The sequence below is a fragment of the Phyllobates terribilis genome, unplaced genomic scaffold (genome assembly GCF_046119375.1).
Source record: "Phyllobates terribilis strain yellow unplaced genomic scaffold, ASM4611937v1 Scaffold_123__1_contigs__length_5148117, whole genome shotgun sequence".
NCBI lineage: Eukaryota > Metazoa > Chordata > Amphibia > Anura > Dendrobatidae > Phyllobates > Phyllobates terribilis.
Genome location: NW_027362883.1, coordinates 469100 through 483198, shown reverse-complemented (window position 1 = coordinate 483198; position 14099 = coordinate 469100). Strand labels below are relative to the sequence as shown.

The window sequence follows — 14099 nt, the reverse complement described above, 5'->3', positions numbered from 1 at the left end:
GCTGAGAAGCTCACAGAGACCGCCATAAGCAACAGTTTAACAGAATGCCACAGACTAATCAACCAAACTTTTTGGGTTGGGTTCTCTTTTATAGTCTGCAGGCATTAAATGAAAGAAGTCAGTGTTCCAGCAGAAGGAGACAACGTTTCAGAAAAGGCATTGTAGCAAACCAAAAAAGAAATTTTAAGCGCAGCAGAGTAACCAGCGCACATACCTGTTAGCTCAGGTGAGTTTAAAAGGCTGCTGTTGATAACAAGGGCATTTGCTAAATAGATGGTGTGTGTGCAACAATATACTGAAAGGTCAATTATATTGTGCAGCTTATCTCACCACCTGTAGTTATTTAGGTGAAAGCTCCAAAATGCTTGCCTAATATGTCTGTTTATCCAAAAGGAAGTAAAAAGGGAGAGCTAGAAAGATAGCATTGCATCACATTACATGGCAATGCAATGCACAGTTGCTGAAGTTGAACCAAAATGAGCTTGTAATCTGGCTTCTGCAACTTTGAACATGAAAAATCCAATGAGGAGAAGAAAAGCAGAGCCAAAGAGTCCATCCCAAAATCCGACAAACAAGCAAAATGAACAAAAAACATTGAATTCAATTCTTTCTGATTTTAGAAACTGCATTAAAGAAGGGGTGCACCGGTCCTGGAGATACTGCAATACCAGGTCAATGCGTGGAGTGGACAGAGCAAGCTCTTTTTCCATCTCCCTGTTCTAAAAATCCATTTAATATATGGTCCCCAGATAGGGGACGTATCAGATATTAAACTGATAAGAACAGATACTACACTTGATCTTAGCCAAAAGGCCGAGAAGCGATAACCAGAATTGGTTTCAAACTACGGAGCCACCCAAGGATCCTAAAAAGTCCATTTGTGGAGATGAGCTCCTGGACTCCCGTTAAGAAGACATGTTGTCAACCTCTAGATCCCTTACATGCCTGCACTTTTCGGCTTGCTGCTGCTGCAATCCACGCGTTTTAGATCTGCATAACTCCACCTCTTTAAACACAGCACCTTCACCCCCTGCTGTTCCCACCCGCCTCAACACCGTTGGAAGGGAGGAGAACCAATTAAGGCGGGGGGTGGGGTGGAACGAGCAGCTGTCTACCCTTAGCAGGAGGGCTCCTGATTACATACCTCTCCTGCTGCTGCTGCTGCTGGCTGTCCAGCAGCAGACTGAAGGTGGCTGCTGCTGTGCACAGGTATATAAAGGCTCAGAGCCTATTATGACACGCGCAGCCAGCGTTCCATTGCCACATTCCATCTACTGCAGGCAGGATACCTGGCTGGCTGAATGTCGCTGAGAAGCTCACAGAGACCGCCATAAGCAACAGTTTAACAGAATGCCACAGACTAATCAACCAAACTTTTTGGGTTGGGTTCTCTTTTATAGTCTGCAGGCATTAAATGAAAGAAGTCAGTGTTCCAGCAGAAGGAGACAACGTTTCAGAAAAGGCATTGTAGCAAACCAAAAAAGAAATTTTAAGCGCAGCAGAGTAACCAGCGCACATACCTGTTAGCTCAGGTGAGTTTAAAAGGCTGCTGTTGATAACAAGGGCATTTGCTAAATAGATGGTGTGTGTGCAACAATATACTGAAAGGTCAATTATATTGTGCAGCTTATCTCACCACCTGTAGTTATTTAGGTGAAAGCTCCAAAATGCTTGCCTAATATGTCTGTTTATCCAAAAGGAAGTAAAAAGGGAGAGCTAGAAAGATAGCATTGCATCACATTACATGGCAATGCAATGCACAGTTGCTGAAGTTGAACCAAAATGAGCTTGTAATCTGGCTTCTGCAACTTTGAACATGAAAAATCCAATGAGGAGAAGAAAAGCAAAGCCAAAGAGTCCATCCCAAAATCCGACAAACAAGCAAAATGAACAAAAAACATTGAATTCAATTCTTTCTGATTTTAGAAACTGCATTAAAGAAGGGGTGCACCGGTCCTGGAGATACTGCAATACCAGGTCAATGCGTGGAGTGGACAGAGCAAGCTCTTTTTCCATCTCCCTGTTCTAAAAATCCATTTAATATATGGTCCCCAGATAGGGGACGTATCAGATATTAAACTGATAAGAACAGATACTACACTTGATCTTAGCCAAAAGGCCGAGAAGCGATAACCAGAATTGGTTTCAAACTACGGAGCCACCCAAGGATCCTGAAAAGTCCATTTGTGGAGATGAGCTCCTGGACTCCCGTTAAGAAGACATGTTGTCAACCTCTAGATCCCTTACATGCCTGCACTTTTCGGCTTGCTGCTGCTGCAATCCACGTGTTTTAGATCTGCATAACTCCACCTCTTTAAACACAGCACCTTCACCCCCTGCTGTTCCCACCCGCCTCAACACCGTTGGAAGGGAGGAGAACCAATTAAGGCGGGGGGTGGGGTGGAACGAGCAGCTGTCTACCCTTAGCAGGAGGGCTCCTGATTACATACCTCTCCTGCTGCTGCTGCTGCTGGCTGTCCAGCAGCAGACTGAAGGTGGCTGCTGCTGTGCACAGGTATATAAAGGCTCAGAGCCTATTATGACACGCGCAGCCAGCGTTCCATTGCCACATTCCATCTACTGCAGGCAGGATACCTGGCTGGCTGAATGTCGCTGAGAAGCTCACAGAGACCGCCATAAGCAACAGTTTAACAGAATGCCACAGACTAATCAACCAAACTTTTTGGGTTGGGTTCTCTTTTATAGTCTGCAGGCATTAAATGAAAGAAGTCAGTGTTCCAGCAGAAGGAGACAACGTTTCAGAAAAGGCATTGTAGCAAACCAAAAAAGAAATTTTAAGCGCAGCAGAGTAACCAGCGCACATACCTGTTAGCTCAGGTGAGTTTAAAAGGCTGCTGTTGATAACAAGGGCATTTGCTAAATAGATGGTGTGTGTGCAACAATATACTGAAAGGTCAATTATATTGTGCAGCTTATCTCACCACCTGTAGTTATTTAGGTGAAAGCTCCAAAATGCTTGCCTAATATGTCTGTTTATCCAAAAGGAAGTAAAAAGGGAGAGCTAGAAAGATAGCATTGCATCACATTACATGGCAATGCAATGCACAGTTGCTGAAGTTGAACCAAAATGAGCTTGTAATCTGGCTTCTGCAACTTTGAACATGAAAAATCCAATGAGGAGAAGAAAAGCAGAGCCAAAGAGTCCATCCCAAAATCCGACAAACAAGCAAAATGAACAAAAAACATTGAATTCAATTCTTTCTGATTTTAGAAACTGCATTAAAGAAGGGGTGCACCGGTCCTGGAGATACTGCAATACCAGGTCAATGCGTGGAGTGGACAGAGCAAGCTCTTTTTCCATCTCCCTGTTCTAAAAATCCATTTAATATATGGTCCCCAGATAGGGGACGTATCAGATATTAAACTGATAAGAACAGATACTACACTTGATCTTAGCCAAAAGGCCGAGAAGCGATAACCAGAATTGGTTTCAAACTACGGAGCCACCCAAGGATCCTAAAAAGTCCATTTGTGGAGATGAGCTCCTGGACTCCCGTTAAGAAGACATGTTGTCAACCTCTAGATCCCTTACATGCCTGCATTTTTCGGCTTGCTGCTGCTGCAATCCACGCGTTTTAGATCTGCATAACTCCACCTCTTTAAACACAGCACCTTCACCCCCTGCTGTTCCCACCCGCCTCAACACCGTTGGAAGGGAGGAGAACCAATTAAGGCGGGGGGTGGGGTGGAACGAGCAGCTGTCTACCCTTAGCAGGAGGGCTCCTGATTACATACCTCTCCTGCTGCTGCTGCTGCTGGCTGTCCAGCAGCAGACTGAAGGTGGCTGCTGCTGTGCACAGGTATATAAAGGCTCAGAGCCTATTATGACACGCGCAGCCAGCGTTCCATTGCCACATTCCATCTACTGCAGGCAGGATACCTGGCTGGCTGAATGTCGCTGAGAAGCTCACAGAGACCGCCATAAGCAACAGTTTAACAGAATGCCACAGACTAATCAACCAAACTTTTTGGGTTGGGTTCTCTTTTATAGTCTGCAGGCATTAAATGAAAGAAGTCAGTGTTCCAGCAGAAGGAGACAACGTTTCAGAAAAGGCATTGTAGCAAACCAAAAAAGAAATTTTAAGCGCAGCAGAGTAACCAGCGCACATACCTGTTAGCTCAGGTGAGTTTAAAAGGCTGCTGTTGATAACAAGGGCATTTGCTAAATAGATGGTGTGTGTGCAACAATATACTGAAAGGTCAATTATATTGTGCAGCTTATCTCACCACCTGTAGTTATTTAGGTGAAAGCTCCAAAATGCTTGCCTAATATGTCTGTTTATCCAAAAGGAAGTAAAAAGGGAGAGCTAGAAAGATAGCATTGCATCACATTACATGGCAATGCAATGCACAGTTGCTGAAGTTGAACCAAAATGAGCTTGTAATCTGGCTTCTGCAACTTTGAACATGAAAAATCCAATGAGGAGAAGAAGAGCAGAGCCAAAGAGTCCATCCCAAAATCCGACAAACAAGCAAAATGAACAAAAAACATTGAATTCAATTCTTTCTGATTTTAGAAACTGCATTAAAGAAGGGGTGCACCGGTCCTGGAGATACTGCAATACCAGGTCAATGCGTGGAGTGGACAGAGCAAGCTCTTTTTCCATCTCCCTGTTCTAAAAATCCATTTAATATATGGTCCCCAGATAGGGGACGTATCAGATATTAAACTGATAAGAACAGATACTACACTTGATCTTAGCCAAAAGGCCGAGAAGCGATAACCAGAATTGGTTTCAAACTACGGAGCCACCCAAGGATCCTAAAAAGTCCATTTGTGGAGATGAGCTCCTGGACTCCCGTTAAGAAGACATGTTGTCAACCTCTAGATCCCTTACATGCCTGCACTTTTCGGCTTGCTGCTGCTGCAATCCACGCGTTTTAGATCTGCATAACTCCACCTCTTTAAACACAGCACCTTCACCCCCTGCTGTTCCCACCCGCCTCAACACCGTTGGAAGGGAGGAGAACCAATTAAGGCGGGGGGTGGGGTGGAACGAGCAGCTGTCTACCCTTAGCAGGAGGGCTCCTGATTACATACCTCTCCTGCTGCTGCTGCTGCTGGCTGTCCAGCAGCAGACTGAAGGTGGCTGCTGCTGTGCACAGGTATATAAAGGCTCAAAGCCTATTATGACACGCGCAGCCAGCGTTCCATTGCCACATTCCATCTACTGCAGGCAGGATACCTGGCTGGCTGAATGTCGCTGAGAAGCTCACAGAGACCGCCATAAGCAACAGTTTAACAGAATGCCACAGACTAATCAACCAAACTTTTTGGGTTGGGTTCTCTTTTATAGTCTGCAGGCATTAAATGAAAGAAGTCAGTGTTCCAGCAGAAGGAGACAACGTTTCAGAAAAGGCATTGTAGCAAACCAAAAAAGAAATTTTAAGCGCAGCAGAGTAACCAGCGCACATACCTGTTAGCTCAGGTGAGTTTAAAAGGCTGCTGTTGATAACAAGGGCATTTGCTAAATAGATGGTGTGTGTGCAACAATATACTGAAAGGTCAATTATATTGTGCAGCTTATCTCACCACCTGTAGTTATTTAGGTGAAAGCTCCAAAATGCTTGCCTAATATGTCTGTTTATCCAAAAGGAAGTAAAAAGGGAGAGCTAGAAAGATAGCATTGCATCACATTACATGGCAATGCAATGCACAGTTGCTGAAGTTGAACCAAAATGAGCTTGTAATCTGGCTTCTGCAACTTTGAACATGAAAAATCCAATGAGGAGAAGAAAAGCAGAGCCAAAGAGTCCATCCCAAAATCCGACAAACAAGCAAAATGAACAAAAAACATTGAATTCAATTCTTTCTGATTTTAGAAACTGCATTAAAGAAGGGGTGCACCGGTCCTGGAGATACTGCAATACCAGGTCAATGCGTGGAGTGGACAGAGCAAGCTCTTTTTCCATCTCCCTGTTCTAAAAATCCATTTAATATATGGTCCCCAGATAGGGGACGTATCAGATATTAAACTGATAAGAACAGATACTACACTTGATCTTAGCCAAAAGGCCGAGAAGCGATAACCAGAATTGGTTTCAAACTACGGAGCCACCCAAGGATCCTAAAAAGTCCATTTGTGGAGATGAGCTCCTGGACTCCCGTTAAGAAGACATGTTGTCAACCTCTAGATCCCTTACATGCCTGCACTTTTCGGCTTGCTGCTGCTGCAATCCACGCGTTTTAGATCTGCATAACTCCACCTCTTTAAACACAGCACCTTCACCCCCTGCTGTTCCCACCCGCCTCAACACCGTTGGAAGGGAGGAGAACCAATTAAGGCGGGGGGTGGGGTGGAACGAGCAGCTGTCTACCCTTAGCAGGAGGGCTCCTGATTACATACCTCTCCTGCTGCTGCTGCTGCTGGCTGTCCAGCAGCAGACTGAAGGTGGCTGCTGCTGTGCACAGGTATATAAAGGCTCAGAGCCTATTATGACACGCGCAGCCAGCGTTCCATTGCCACATTCCATCTACTGCAGGCAGGATACCTGGCTGGCTGAATGTCGCTGAGAAGCTCACAGAGACCGCCATAAGCAACAGTTTAACAGAATGCCACAGACTAATCAACCAAACTTTTTGGGTTGGGTTCTCTTTTATAGTCTGCAGGCATTAAATGAAAGAAGTCAGTGTTCCAGCAGAAGGAGACAACGTTTCAGAAAAGGCATTGTAGCAAACCAAAAAAGAAATTTTAAGCGCAGCAGAGTAACCAGCGCACATACCTGTTAGCTCAGGTGAGTTTAAAAGGCTGCTGTTGATAACAAGGGCATTTGCTAAATAGATGGTGTGTGTGCAACAATATACTGAAAGGTCAATTATATTGTGCAGCTTATCTCACCACCTGTAGTTATTTAGGTGAAAGCTCCAAAATGCTTGCCTAATATGTCTGTTTATCCAAAAGGAAGTAAAAAGGGAGAGCTAGAAAGATAGCATTGCATCACATTACATGGCAATGCAATGCACAGTTGCTGAAGTTGAACCAAAATGAGCTTGTAATCTGGCTTCTGCAACTTTGAACATGAAAAATCCAATGAGGAGAAGAAAAGCAGAGCCAAAGAGTCCATCCCAAAATCCGACAAACAAGCAAAATGAACAAAAAACATTGAATTCAATTCTTTCTGATTTTAGAAACTGCATTAAAGAAGGGGTGCACCGGTCCTGGAGATACTGCAATACCAGGTCAATGCGTGGAGTGGACAGAGCAAGCTCTTTTTCCATCTCCCTGTTCTAAAAATCCATTTAATAGATGGTCCCCAGATAGGGGACGTATCAGATATTAAACTGATAAGAACAGATACTACACTTGATCTTAGCCAAAAGGCCGAGAAGCGATAACCAGAATTGGTTTCAAACTACGGAGCCACCCAAGGATCCTAAAAAGTCCATTTGTGGAGATGAGCTCCTGGACTCCCGTTAAGAAGACATGTTGTCAACCTCTAGATCCCTTACATGCCTGCACTTTTCGGCTTGCTGCTGCTGCAATCCACGCGTTTTAGATCTGCATAACTCCACCTCTTTAAACACAGCACCTTCACCCCCTGCTGTTCCCACCCGCCTCAACACCGTTGGAAGGGAGGAGAACCAATTAAGGCGGGGGGTGGGGTGGAACGAGCAGCTGTCTACCCTTAGCAGGAGGGCTCCTGATTACATACCTCTCCTGCTGCTGCTGCTGCTGGCTGTCCAGCAGCAGACTGAAGGTGGCTGCTGCTGTGCACAGGTATATAAAGGCTCAGAGCCTATTATGACACGCGCAGCCAGCGTTCCATTGCCACATTCCATCTACTGCAGGCAGGATACCTGGCTGGCTGAATGTCGCTGAGAAGCTCACAGAGACCGCCATAAGCAACAGTTTAACAGAATGCCACAGACTAATCAACCAAACTTTTTGGGTTGGGTTCTCTTTTATAGTCTGCAGGCATTAAATGAAAGAAGTCAGTGTTCCAGCAGAAGGAGACAACGTTTCAGAAAAGGCATTGTAGCAAACCAAAAAAGAAATTTTAAGCGCAGCAGAGTAACCAGCGCACATACCTGTTAGCTCAGGTGAGTTTAAAAGGCTGCTGTTGATAACAAGGGCATTTGCTAAATAGATGGTGTGTGTGCAACAATATACTGAAAGGTCAATTATATTGTGCAGCTTATCTCACCACCTGTAGTTATTTAGGTGAAAGCTCCAAAATGCTTGCCTAATATGTCTGTTTATCCAAAAGGAAGTAAAAAGGGAGAGCTAGAAAGATAGCATTGCATCACATTACATGGCAATGCAATGCACAGTTGCTGAAGTTGAACCAAAATGAGCTTGTAATCTGGCTTCTGCAACTTTGAACATGAAAAATCCAATGAGGAGAAGAAAAGCAGAGCCAAAGAGTCCATCCCAAAATCCGACAAACAAGCAAAATGAACAAAAAACATTGAATTCAATTCTTTCTGATTTTAGAAACTGCATTAAAGAAGGGGTGCACCGGTCCTGGAGATACTGCAATACCAGGTCAATGCGTGGAGTGGACAGAGCAAGCTCTTTTTCCATCTCCCTGTTCTAAAAATCCATTTAATATATGGTCCCCAGATAGGGGACGTATCAGATATTAAACTGATAAGAACAGATACTACACTTGATCTTAGCCAAAAGGCCGAGAAGCGATAACCAGAATTGGTTTCAAACTACGGAGCCACCCAAGGATCCTAAAAAGTCCATTTGTGGAGATGAGCTCCTGGACTCCCGTTAAGAAGACATGTTGTCAACCTCTAGATCCCTTACATGCCTGCACTTTTCGGCTTGCTGCTGCTGCAATCCACGCGTTTTAGATCTGCATAACTCCACCTCTTTAAACACAGCACCTTCACCCCCTGCTGTTCCCACCCGCCTCAACACCGTTGGAAGGGAGGAGAACCAATTAAGGCGGGGGGTGGGGTGGAACGAGCAGCTGTCTACCCTTAGCAGGAGGGCTCCTGATTACATACCTCTCCTGCTGCTGCTGCTGCTGGCTGTCCAGCAGCAGACTGAAGGTGGCTGCTGCTGTGCACAGGTATATAAAGGCTCAAAGCCTATTATGACACGCGCAGCCAGCGTTCCATTGCCACATTCCATCTACTGCAGGCAGGATACCTGGCTGGCTGAATGTCGCTGAGAAGCTCACAGAGACTGCCATAAGCAACAGTTTAACAGAATGCCACAGACTAATCAACCAAACTTTTTGGGTTGGGTTCTCTTTTATAGTCTGCAGGCATTAAATGAAAGAAGTCAGTGTTCCAGCAGAAGGAGACAACGTTTCAGAAAAGGCATTGTAGCAAACCAAAAAAGAAATTTTAAGCGCAGCAGAGTAACCAGCGCACATACCTGTTAGCTCAGGTGAGTTTAAAAGGCTGCTGTTGATAACAAGGGCATTTGCTAAATAGATGGTGTGTGTGCAACAATATACTGAAAGGTCAATTATATTGTGCAGCTTATTTCACCACCTGTAGTTATTTAGGTGAAAGCTCCAAAATGCTTGCCTAATATGTCTGTTTATCCAAAAGGAAGTAAAAAGGGAGAGCTAGAAAGATAGCATTGCATCACATTACATGGCAATGCAATGCACAGTTGCTGAAGTTGAACCAAAATGAGCTTGTAATCTGGCTTCTGCAACTTTGAACATGAAAAATCCAATGAGGAGAAGAAAAGCAGAGCCAAAGAGTCCATCCCAAAATCCGACAAACAAGCAAAATGAACAAAAAACATTGAATTCAATTCTTTCTGATTTTAGAAACTGCATTAAAGAAGGGGTGCACCGGTCCTGGAGATACTGCAATACCAGGTCAATGCGTGGAGTGGACAGAGCAAGCTCTTTTTCCATCTCCCTGTTCTAAAAATCCATTTAATATATGGTCCCCAGATAGGGGACGTATCAGATATTAAACTGATAAGAACAGATACTACACTTGATCTTAGCCAAAAGGCCGAGAAGCGATAACCAGAATTGGTTTCAAACTACGGAGCCACCCAAGGATCCTAAAAAGTCCATTTGTGGAGATGAGCTCCTGGACTCCCGTTAAGAAGACATGTTGTCAACCTCTAGATCCCTTACATGCCTGCACTTTTCGGCTTGCTGCTGCTGCAATCCACGCGTTTTAGATCTGCATAACTCCACCTCTTTAAACACAGCACCTTCACCCCCTGCTGTTCCCACCCGCCTCAACACCGTTGGAAGGGAGGAGAACCAATTAAGGCGGGGGGTGGGGTGGAACGAGCAGCTGTCTACCCTTAGCAGGAGGGCTCCTGATTACATACCTCTCCTGCTGCTGCTGCTGCTGGCTGTCCAGCAGCAGACTGAAGGTGGCTGCTGCTGTGCACAGGTATATAAAGGCTCAGAGCCTATTATGACACGCGCAGCCAGCGTTCCATTGCCACATTCCATCTACTGCAGGCAGGATACCTGGCTGGCTGAATGTCGCTGAGAAGCTCACAGAGACCGCCATAAGCAACAGTTTAACAGAATGCCACAGACTAATCAACCAAACTTTTTGGGTTGGGTTCTCTTTTATAGTCTGCAGGCATTAAATGAAAGAAGTCAGTGTTCCAGCAGAAGGAGACAACGTTTCAGAAAAGGCATTGTAGCAAACCAAAAAAGAAATTTTAAGCGCAGCAGAGTAACCAGCGCACATACCTGTTAGCTCAGGTGAGTTTAAAAGGCTGCTGTTGATAACAAGGGCATTTGCTAAATAGATGGTGTGTGTGCAACAATATACTGAAAGGTCAATTATATTGTGCAGCTTATCTCACCACCTGTAGTTATTTAGGTGAAAGCTCCAAAATGCTTGCCTAATATGTCTGTTTATCCAAAAGGAAGTAAAAAGGGAGAGCTAGAAAGATAGCATTGCATCACATTACATGGCAATGCAATGCACAGTTGCTGAAGTTGAACCAAAATGAGCTTGTAATCTGGCTTCTGCAACTTTGAACATGAAAAATCCAATGAGGAGAAGAAAAGCAGAGCCAAAGAGTCCATCCCAAAATCCGACAAACAAGCAAAATGAACAAAAAACATTGAATTCAATTCTTTCTGATTTTAGAAACTGCATTAAAGAAGGGGTGCACCGGTCCTGGAGATACTGCAATACCAGGTCAATGCGTGGAGTGGACAGAGCAAGCTCTTTTTCCATCTCCCTGTTCTAAAAATCCATTTAATATATGGTCCCCAGATAGGGGACGTATCAGATATTAAACTGATAAGAACAGATACTACACTTGATCTTAGCCAAAAGGCCGAGAAGCGATAACCAGAATTGGTTTCAAACTACGGAGCCACCCAAGGATCCTAAAAAGTCCATTTGTGGAGATGAGCTCCTGGACTCCCGTTAAGAAGACATGTTGTCAACCTCTAGATCCCTTACATGCCTGCACTTTTCGGCTTGCTGCTGCTGCAATCCACGTGTTTTAGATCTGCATAACTCCACCTCTTTAAACACAGCACCTTCACCCCCTGCTGTTCCCACCCGCCTCAACACCGTTGGAAGGGAGGAGAACCAATTAAGGCGGGGGGTGGGGTGGAACGAGCAGCTGTCTACCCTTAGCAGGAGGGCTCCTGATTACATACCTCTCCTGCTGCTGCTGCTGCTGGCTGTCCAGCAGCAGACTGAAGGTGGCTGCTGCTGTGCACAGGTATATAAAGGCTCAAAGCCTATTATGACACGCGCAGCCAGCGTTCCATTGCCACATTCCATCTACTGCAGGCAGGATACCTGGCTGGCTGAATGTCGCTGAGAAGCTCACAGAGACCGCCATAAGCAACAGTTTAACAGAATGCCACAGACTAATCAACCAAACTTTTTGGGTTGGGTTCTCTTTTATAGTCTGCAGGCATTAAATGAAAGAAGTCAGTGTTCCAGCAGAAGGAGACAACGTTTCAGAAAAGGCATTGTAGCAAACCAAAAAAGAAATTTTAAGCGCAGCAGAGTAACCAGCGCACATACCTGTTAGCTCAGGTGAGTTTAAAAGGCTGCTGTTGATAACAAGGGCATTTGCTAAATAGATGGTGTGTGTGCAACAATATACTGAAAGGTCAATTATATTGTGCAGCTTATTTCACCACCTGTAGTTATTTAGGTGAAAGCTCCAAAATGCTTGCCTAATATGTCTGTTTATCCAAAAGGAAATAAAAAGGGAGAGCTAGAAAGATAGCATTGCATCACATTACATGGCAATGCAATGCACAGTTGCTGAAGTTGAACCAAAATGAGCTTGTAATCTGGCTTCTGCAACTTTGAACATGAAAAATCCAATGAGGAGAAGAAAAGCAGAGCCAAAGAGTCCATCCCAAAATCCGACAAACAAGCAAAATGAACAAAAAACATTGAATTCAATTCTTTCTGATTTTAGAAACTGCATTAAAGAAGGGGTGCACCGGTCCTGGAGATACTGCAATACCAGGTCAATGCGTGGAGTGGACAGAGCAAGCTCTTTTTCCATCTCCCTGTTCTAAAAATCCATTTAATATATGGTCCCCAGATAGGGGACGTATCAGATATTAAACTGATAAGAACAGATACTACACTTGATCTTAGCCAAAAGGCCGAGAAGCGATAACCAGAATTGGTTTCAAACTACAGAGCCACCCAAGGATCCTAAAAAGTCCATTTGTGGAGATGAGCTCCTGGACTCCCGTTAAGAAGACATGTTGTCAACCTCTAGATCCCTTACATGCCTGCACTTTTCGGCTTGCTGCTGCTGCAATCCACGCGTTTTAGATCTGCATAACTCCACCTCTTTAAACACAGCACCTTCACCCCCTGCTGTTCCCACCCGCCTCAACACCGTTGGAAGGGAGGAGAACCAATTAAGGCGGGGGGTGGGGTGGAACGAGCAGCTGTCTACCCTTAGCAGGAGGGCTCCTGATTACATACCTCTCCTGCTGCTGCTGCTGCTGGCTGTCCAGCAGCAGACTGAAGGTGGCTGCTGCTGTGCACAGGTATATAAAGGCTCAGAGCCTATTATGACACGCGCAGCCAGCGTTCCATTGCCACATTCCATCTACTGCAGGCAGGATACCTGGCTGGCTGAATGTCGCGGAGAAGCTCACAGAGACCGCCATAAGCAACAGTTTAACAGAATGCCACAGACTAATCAACCAAACTTTTTGGGTTGGGTTCTCTTTTATAGTCTGCAGGCATTAAATGAAAGAAGTCAGTGTTCCAGCAGAAGGAGACAACGTTTCAGAAAAGGCATTGTAGCAAACCAAAAAAGAAATTTTAAGCGCAGCAGAGTAACCAGCGCACATACCTGTTAGCTCAGGTGAGTTTAAAAGGCTGCTGTTGATAACAAGGGCATTTGCTAAATAGATGGTGTGTGTGCAACAATATACTGAAAGGTCAATTATATTGTGCAGCTTATCTCACCACCTGTAGTTATTTAGGTGAAAGCTCCAAAATGCTTGCCTAATATGTCTGTTTATCCAAAAGGAAGTAAAAAGGGAGAGCTAGAAAGATAGCATTGCATCACATTACATGGCAATGCAATGCACAGTTGCTGAAGTTGAACCAAAATGAGCTTGTAATCTGGCTTCTGCAACTTTGAACATGAAAAATCCAATGAGGAGAAGAAAAGCAGAGCCAAAGAGTCCATCCCAAAATCCGACAAACAAGCAAAATGAACAAAAAACATTGAATTCAATTCTTTCTGATTTTAGAAACTGCATTAAAGAAGGGGTGCACCGGTCCTGGAGATACTGCAATACCAGGTCAATGCGTGGAGTGGACAGAGCAAGCTCTTTTTCCATCTCCCTGTTCTAAAAATCCATTTAATATATGGTCCCCAGATAGGGGACGTATCAGATATTAAACTGATAAGAACAGATTTTTTTTTTTTTTTTTTTTTTTTTAAACCATTCAGTTTAGTTTTTTAGCAAACAGTATGAATTTCTCCAAAATTTGCTACTTAAAACTTCTCATCATCATGGTTCTATTTATTTAGCAGTAGTATAAGACGAAATATAATCACAAGGGAACATCCTTTACGTAACACAAATGCAGAAACTTCAAGGAATCACAAAGAAAAAAATCACTGGTATTTGATAAGGTAATGCCACTTTTTAAATTTCCAAATCCC

General features: G+C 44.3%; 10 non-coding genes and 1 pseudogene across 10 annotated transcripts; all 11 read right to left on the bottom strand.

Moving 5' to 3' along the window:
- Positions 1 to 634: 634 nt before the first annotated feature.
- Positions 635 to 825, bottom strand: LOC141202862 (U2 spliceosomal RNA). The gene has a single exon (XR_012274011.1). It is a non-coding gene; the product is annotated as a U2 spliceosomal RNA (small nuclear RNA).
- A 1115-nt stretch (positions 826 to 1940) lies between these two features.
- Positions 1941 to 2131, bottom strand: LOC141202861 (U2 spliceosomal RNA). The gene has a single exon (XR_012274010.1). It is a non-coding gene; the product is annotated as a U2 spliceosomal RNA (small nuclear RNA).
- A 1115-nt stretch (positions 2132 to 3246) lies between these two features.
- LOC141202860 (U2 spliceosomal RNA) lies at positions 3247 to 3437 on the bottom strand. Its single transcript, XR_012274009.1, has one exon. It is a non-coding gene; the product is annotated as a U2 spliceosomal RNA (small nuclear RNA).
- A 1115-nt stretch (positions 3438 to 4552) lies between these two features.
- LOC141202859 (U2 spliceosomal RNA) lies at positions 4553 to 4743 on the bottom strand. Its single transcript, XR_012274008.1, has one exon. It is a non-coding gene; the product is annotated as a U2 spliceosomal RNA (small nuclear RNA).
- Positions 4744 to 5858: 1115 nt separating this feature from the next.
- On the bottom strand, positions 5859 to 6049 carry LOC141202858 (U2 spliceosomal RNA). Its single transcript, XR_012274007.1, has one exon. It is a non-coding gene; the product is annotated as a U2 spliceosomal RNA (small nuclear RNA).
- Positions 6050 to 7164: 1115 nt separating this feature from the next.
- Positions 7165 to 7355, bottom strand: LOC141202244 (U2 spliceosomal RNA). Its single transcript, XR_012273524.1, has one exon. It is a non-coding gene; the product is annotated as a U2 spliceosomal RNA (small nuclear RNA).
- Positions 7356 to 8470: 1115 nt separating this feature from the next.
- On the bottom strand, positions 8471 to 8661 carry LOC141202856 (U2 spliceosomal RNA). Its single transcript, XR_012274005.1, has one exon. It is a non-coding gene; the product is annotated as a U2 spliceosomal RNA (small nuclear RNA).
- Positions 8662 to 9776: 1115 nt separating this feature from the next.
- LOC141202855 (U2 spliceosomal RNA) lies at positions 9777 to 9967 on the bottom strand. The gene has a single exon (XR_012274004.1). It is a non-coding gene; the product is annotated as a U2 spliceosomal RNA (small nuclear RNA).
- Positions 9968 to 11082: 1115 nt separating this feature from the next.
- LOC141202854 (U2 spliceosomal RNA) lies at positions 11083 to 11273 on the bottom strand. Its single transcript, XR_012274003.1, has one exon. It is a non-coding gene; the product is annotated as a U2 spliceosomal RNA (small nuclear RNA).
- A 1115-nt stretch (positions 11274 to 12388) lies between these two features.
- On the bottom strand, positions 12389 to 12579 carry LOC141202853 (U2 spliceosomal RNA). Its single transcript, XR_012274002.1, has one exon. It is a non-coding gene; the product is annotated as a U2 spliceosomal RNA (small nuclear RNA).
- Positions 12580 to 13694: 1115 nt separating this feature from the next.
- LOC141202606 (U2 spliceosomal RNA) lies at positions 13695 to 13906 on the bottom strand (annotated as a pseudogene).
- Positions 13907 to 14099: the final 193 nt, after the last annotated feature.